The following is a 7,186-nucleotide window of genomic DNA, read 5'->3' as shown; positions in this document are numbered from 1 at the left end:
GGCACTCAGACCCTCTTGTTTTGCATACACACTTCAGGGATTTAACATCAGCGGCATTTTGGGACAGCATGAAGCCTCAGAAAATCAATTTCTACCTCCCAAGCAGAAAGACTACATTTTACCAATTGTGAGCCTGAGAACAACATTTCCTCTGCCACATTGTAAAGCTTGTTAGCCCCAACAGGCAGGCAGAGGCTACTCTGTTAATTTGCATTTCTGGAAGACAAACCTGACCTAGATTTCTTCCTAGCGTACAGTCCGTGTGAAGAAGTCATTTTGGGAGCTGTTTCCACCAGCGCTGGTGTATAATTAGCTACATCTCAGACGGAGACAGAAAAAGAACAGGTAGGGAGGTAAAGAAAAGAAGAAAACTTGACCTGGCCTCCTGCTAACTCTAGAGACCAAATGTATTTGTTTCTTTGAAGAAAGTGTCTTCCACGTCCTTGGCAGAATGCTCAAAGTAGCCTTTGTGTAAGTGCTGGAAGTCGTCTCTAGTCCGGGGCCAAGGACTGCAGTGCAGTGTGTTTGAGATCAAAGACAGGTGTGGCAGAGATGGGGAGCAGTTCAGCAGGGTCACCCGGGTGGGGTGGGGGGACAGCCAGCAGGGGAAAGGCTCTTCAGACTTTAAAAGACACTGAAGTACACTGCCTGGAGATTTGAAGTATTTAAGGGATCTCTTAGAAAGTTCCTTTCCACCAGAGAGAATGTCAGCCATGAGACTCTGAATGAGAAGTATTGCTTCAGTGAAGTTCTGGTTTCTTGAGAAGTTGGAGGTAAAAATAAGCTCAAGTAAAAGTGTGAGATCCCACCACCTCCTGAAGAGAGCTGAAAGCTTCACTCCAGCAGTATAATTGCTTTGGTTTCATGTTCTCTGTTCATTAATTATTTACGGTTGTCTGCTCTGCGCCTGAATTGGTGGGAAGCAAAACGTAAATTCCCCTCACAGTGTCTGTAGTCGCCTTTCAAAATGGCTCTCCAGTGCCGGCCCTGGAGAGAGAGACTGAGGAAATATCACGGCCACCTCTCCTGTGTGCCAGTGACCCATGGACATTTGGGCAGAGCAGAGCCTCAAGGGGAGAAGTTTGCTTTCTTTCTCTATCCCCCTATTACCTTTCTGGACCACTTTCTTCCCTGCCACTTGCAAGTATGAAGCTGAGCCCTCTCTTTCAGGAACCTCCATCTTGTTTCTCCTATACTGAAACATTTTTTAAAAAACAAACACTTATTGAGTCCTAACTGTAGGCAGGCACCAGAAATACAAAGCAGAGAAACACACATCTGGCCCTGGGAGCAGGATGAAGTTGAAGATGCAGACCTCACTAGAGTGTGGTCAGAGAAATCAACACTGCTCAGGATTTGCCACTGACAGTGTGGCGTGGAGGGAAAACAACCCATTCTGCCATAAGTTGGGGATGGGAGAAGGGGCTGGGCTGGGGACAAGTGAGATCAGCATGGACTGCAGGAGTTTATCACATGGACACTTGGAGAAGGTCATTCCAGGCAGCAAGGCACAGTGTGCACCAAGGCACTGGAGGCTGAGCCGAGCCGCTGATGTACTTGAAAAACAGTAAGCACCTGAGAGAGAACATAGTATTTGCTTTCACTTCCTGTATTTCCCAGGACTACACTGTTGCCTTTGTGCTTATAACCATACACTCACAGGTTTGTGATGGTTAATCAATTTACTTTTTTCAGCAAATGATTTTGAGCATTTACTGTTTGTTAGGCAATGTAGCAAGTTTGATCCCATTGGTATAGTCCAACATCATAATTATACTCATTTTATGTGAATGAATAATTATAGTAAAATAAATTTGTCAAAGTTATCTCCAAGGCCTATGTGATTTTGTCCCAGGGATAACAATATTCTAGTGTATTCTAGCACATGGTCATCTAAAACCCTAAACACATTTTGAAGCAGGTCTGTGTCCATTTGTGCATTGATCACTGTCAGCCTGATAGAAACGTTTTCCAAGGGACTTCACAGGAGAGTGAGAAAATAATTGTCAAGTATTTTTATTAAAAGATATTCAGTAATAATGAAAATATCAGGCTTTGTAAAACTCTTTCAAAAGTGATTATTTCTAATCAGACTGTCTCATCTTTTCAAATAAGACACTTGAAGGCCATAATCCAAATATAACTGTTTTCCTGTTTCCCAAGGTGGCATGGAATCCCTGCCAATAAGGACCCGAGAGATTGTTTCTAGCTCTCACTAAGCAGAAATAAACAGCTGAGATATCACTCTCCGGTGTGTGCAGCTTTGAGATGTTAATGACTCCTGAGGTTGTGTCAGCCTGACACTGTGGAGATGACAGCTAGTGATAAGTTATGTATGTTCTGGAGAGACAGAAATGGCTCATCACCATGGCAATGGTTATCACGAACCGACCTTATTATTATTCACAATGCTGAGTCTGTGGCCTCCTGTCTCTCTTGCTGCCCAGTCCAACTCCATGTACAAGATGTACGCTCTCCCTGCAGTGCCTGTCTCTGCAGAATCAGATCGTTAGTTGGCTGTTTATGCCTCATGAGAATCTGTGTGCAAGGCTCTTTTAGTGAAGGATGTTTCCTTGTATTTATCCAAGGGAATAGAACAATAGATCCCTGCCTTCCATGTCCCAAGTGTCACGAGGGACATGAATTGACCTGAGGTTACCGAGTAAAGACTGAGTAGGACTTGGCTGCAGCTGAGTGTCAGCCTGGGTTCCATGCCCAGTGATCGGTTTTGCTACTGCTAGTTAAATAGCACCTGCTCTTTTGTTTTGCACCCAACAAGTCATGTAAGTTGTAGAGAAGGAAGGGGTAAGAAAAGGACCACACACCCTACAATATCAGCTAACTCTCTAGCAAATTCAGTCTTGGCAGAGTGCTCCATTGTCAAGCGTACTTCCTATGGACTCGCTTTTCCTTAACTTATTTATTCAGCTTTTCCATTATTCATCTTTGTGGCTGTTAATTGTGGTTCATCAACTTGACTGGATTAAGAAGTGCCCAGATGATTCATAAGGTACGCTTCTGGGTGTATCTGGTGGGTCAGAGGCCATGACCTTGGGGAGTGCATCTGCTGCCTGACCTCTTTTTTCTAGCACTGTTTCTGTGCTGTTTCCAGCTGCCATAAACCAAGCAGTTGTCCTCTGCCACGCTCTTCCACCATGATGCTTATGCCTTGGAGCCAGCTGACCATGGACTGAGTCTCCTGGAACTGTGAGCCAAATAAACATTTCTCTTCTAAGTTATGGGTGCCAGGTATTTTTGCTCTAGCAGTGGGAACTCCAACTACTACAATCCTCAATGCCGACTGACTTAGCAGCTACTATATGTGTGTTAAGCACAGTGCACTGAGGGTGCACTGAGAAGTTCTCTACATTCAAACTTTAGTGTGAAAGGAAGCCATAGAACAGAGGACTGTAAATCAAGGGAGATCTGTGCTATAGTTTCTTTCAGCAAACATCAAATGGAGCATCTACTTTGGGCTAAGCATTACCTTCAGTGATGACAAAACTTTTAGAGACTGAGCTCTCAAACTGCAAGCCAAAACCCACTTATTTATCACAAAGTGCCAACACTGCAATTAAACCTGAATACTGAGGTTTTAGTTTAGAAAAAAACAACTGTTATCCAATGCTTAGCTACTGGACTTTGCTCGTGAGCTGACAGAGGGTTGTGTGTGCTCACTGCAGCTCGTGTGCGATAGGTTCTCACCCACATCCTTAGACAATATGAAGAACCTCTAAGTATTACTAGAAAATGTATTAGGAAAAGAGAGCATGTTAATATAAGAGTGTTACAAGAGTGCCAGCAAAAGCACAAGAAGTGTAAAATAGTCTCAAATAGTAGTTAATAGCTTTATTTGGGACAACTTGAAAAAAAAATTGCCTAGAAGATGACATCTAAGTCCATTTTAAGAGATTCCAGGGATTTCCACAAGGGCTGTTCAGCAAGGCCATTTTGACTTTTGTGAAAGGCAAAAATGCAGGCCCTGGTGTATTTTTTACTCCAGCAGTAAATGTGGCAGCAAACAATAGGTATCTTAATTTTTTCCTTGTAGATGGAGAAAGAGAGGTCTTACAGGCAAGGAGAGATAGAACTGTAATGGTAGTTTAGAATAATCTCGCTGGTGGAGAGGTAAAGGATGGATTACAAAGAATGTCCCTCTTTCGTCACTGTGAAAATTTGCCCAAAGGTCAAAAGTCAAATGAACTGATTGAGAATGATTAGAATTTTTTCTTAGATGATTTTATCTGAAACCAAGGGAAATATCATCTCTCGTGATGTGATGCCCAGTTAGGTTGGGTTCAACAGTATTTCCTGCTCAGTGGAGCAAGACCATCTGCGGTAAAAGTGAGTTTAGGGAGGGATGGAAAGAGAGAGGGACAAAGTGAATTGGAGCAAGGATGGAGGAAGAGACAAGGAGAGAGAGGGAGGGAGGGAGAGAGAGGGAGGGAGGAAGGGCGAGAGAGAGAGAGAGAGAGGGCTCAGACATGGTTGCTACAGATCGAGACAAATTTGATTTCAGTTTTGCTTTTGGTCAGCCTGATTGGTGAGCCATTAGCCTAATCAAGCACAGAAAGAAGCCAAGGAGAACGTGCTGCCTTATTAAGTTGTGAACACTTATTGCACAGAATGGAGTCATCCTTGTCACATCCCACTAAAATGCAGGAGGGAGCCACAGGTAAGAAGGGGAAGCTCTCCGGTCTTGGGAACTTGTCCAGGAGCTATTGTACAGAACCAGTCCAAAGAAGTAACTTGTCATGTTTTTAAGACTATTTTTACCTAGCAACTGACGTCAGCACTGCCCACTATTATGTTAGGACCAGCTTTATTTAGTAACTGCTATCACTGGCCAGTCAGAGCTTGCCCGCTCACCCAAGCTGTCCATAAATGTTCATTCAGAGTAACTTGCATGGGTTCCTGTGAGCTAATAAAGCCCTTCAACCTTTCCTTTGTCCCCTGAACATACCAGATGTCCTTATGGCCTGTACCTCTGCCTTCCAGATTGCAATCCTATTCTTTAGTACTGAGTGAACGCGCCTTTCTTAGAGATTTGTCTTTATATTTTTGTCTGACTTCAAGACAGTCTTTCAGATACATTGTCGTGGTATGTGTGTGTTACTGTCTCAGGCTTGAGAACACAGGCATTTGGTGTGCACCACATTACCTGGTAATGTGAAATAGGCCCTCTTCTATGTTTGACCCAGTGTTCAAAATGACCCCTCTGAAATGCATTTTTCATGAGAATTACAACTTATTCTGCAGTGTATAGTCTATGTTAAAAATATATTCAGAGGATCAAATAAACATCTACTAACTCTAAAGACTGCAACAAAATCTTCTTGGAGTGTATTTTGAGGAGATATTTTTAAAACTCGGCAAGTAAGAGGAAGGGTTCTCCACATGGGGTTATCACATAACACTCTTCTTCTGCAGAACTAATAACTCAGAGAAAATGATCTCTCCACCTGACTCCTCCCAGTCCTAAAGGCTGACTGATTTCCTCAGCCACAAGCTGTCAGATGTATTTTTGGAGCCATCTTTGAGGATGATCTTGATTGAGTTAATCAATCAATTCCCCACAGCACTGATAGCCTGACTTCCCGCTAAAAGCTTTGACAGGAAAGCACATAATTAAACTCCCACACACCAGTAAACTCTTATTGCCCTGGCATATACAATCTATTTCTCAAAAATTTTCAGTGAGCAGAATGTCTGGAAAAACTTTCAGATACATATAGCAAAGATTCAAAAAGTAATAATAATGACCACAATCTACTTTTAAATGTTGGGTATTTACTATGAGTCTGATGATAGGCTAAATACTCAATGTGTTAAATATATTACCCGATTTAATTCTAACAGTGACTCTGTTAAGAATACTTTACTATCATTTTCTTTCTTGGAATAGAGAAGCTCAGAAGGATGTACACAGAAAGATCAGGTAAATGACCCTAGGTGAAAAATTAAAATTTAAGTAGAAATGCAGTATAAATTATGTAGACTATGGACATGGTGGGGAAAATATGTGAATAAAGAAAAGAAGATACACACTGGAAAGCTGAAAAAAAAGAAAAAATTCAAAATGGAGAGCAATGCATATTGATTAGGAACAATTATTCAAATATTTGCAGAACTATACGTTACTTTTAAGAGATAAAACATTTAAAAGTAGGCTTGGAAAATACAATGAACCTGTTATGTTTCTATTAACATCAGAGTAATTACTTGTGGCCAAAAGGAAATATCAGAAACATAGAACATTTATATATAACAATGAAAGGAATAGTTCAGCAGAAATATATACAAATGTTAGATTTGTATATCTTAACAACATAGGCTCAAAATATATAAAGCAGTAATTGAGAGAATTATAAGAAGAAAGGGGTATATAATAAATCTGTAACTATAATAAGATTTTTAGCACTTCTCTTTTTGTAATATACATAGATCAAACAATCAAAAGCTAGTGGGGATGTCCAATTGAACAAAAACTAAGATACAGATTTTTAACAAAGTAATATAAAATAAAAACTCCATTAGACTGATATGCCAAAATTAGTACATACTATGTTTGATTTCAGAGTAATCATTTTCCAAAATTTAACAGTTCACAATGTAATTCTCAACAAATATTAAAGAACTCATAAGGACCCCGTTCCCTAATAATAATGCAATAAAATTAGAAAGCTGTTGCAAAAGTGTATTTGAAAAAATTTAAGTGTACTTTTATGTAATTTATGGTTTTGTTTTTTTTTTCTTTTTGGTACCGGTGATTGAACTCTGGACCTTGCACTTGCGAGGCAGGCGGTGGAACCACTGAGCTAAATCCCCGGCCCTAAGAGTTGAGAAAGATAACATATTTAAAGCTGAAAAATAAAACCATAACATGTCATAACTTTGCAAATACAGCTAACTCAATGTTTAGGGAAAAGTGTATACCTCAAGTGCATACTTAGAAAAAATGAAAGGGGGATGTTAATGTAATAAGAATATACACCGCTCAAGACAGCAACAAAACAGGCAAGCAAATACCCCAAGAAAATAAAAAGATAAAAATAATGATGAAAGTAAAAATTGTAAACACAAAATAGGGAATTAATAAGAGTAATATTATTTTACTTATCATAAAAATGCACTGAAGCATGTTAGGCGAGATTTATCTAGAAATTACAGAAAATCTACATAAATA

At 40.2% G+C, this 7,186-nt stretch overlaps 1 long non-coding RNA gene across 1 annotated transcript; it reads left to right on the top strand.

The window, feature by feature from the left end:
* The first annotated feature begins 271 nt into the window (after positions 1–271).
* On the top strand, positions 272–6,285 carry LOC110350316 (uncharacterized). The gene is made up of 3 exons (XR_002396787.2): positions 272–460; positions 2,929–3,010; positions 3,113–6,285. It is a non-coding gene; the product is annotated as an uncharacterized LOC110350316 (long non-coding RNA).
* Positions 6,286–7,186: the final 901 nt, after the last annotated feature.

This window comes from Heterocephalus glaber, unplaced genomic scaffold (genome assembly GCF_053883595.1).
Source record: "Heterocephalus glaber isolate CG9 unplaced genomic scaffold, H.glaber_assembly_v1.0 deba00001555, whole genome shotgun sequence".
Taxonomy (NCBI): Eukaryota; Metazoa; Chordata; class Mammalia; order Rodentia; family Bathyergidae; genus Heterocephalus; species Heterocephalus glaber.
This window is presented reverse-complemented; position numbering and strand designations above follow the sequence as displayed.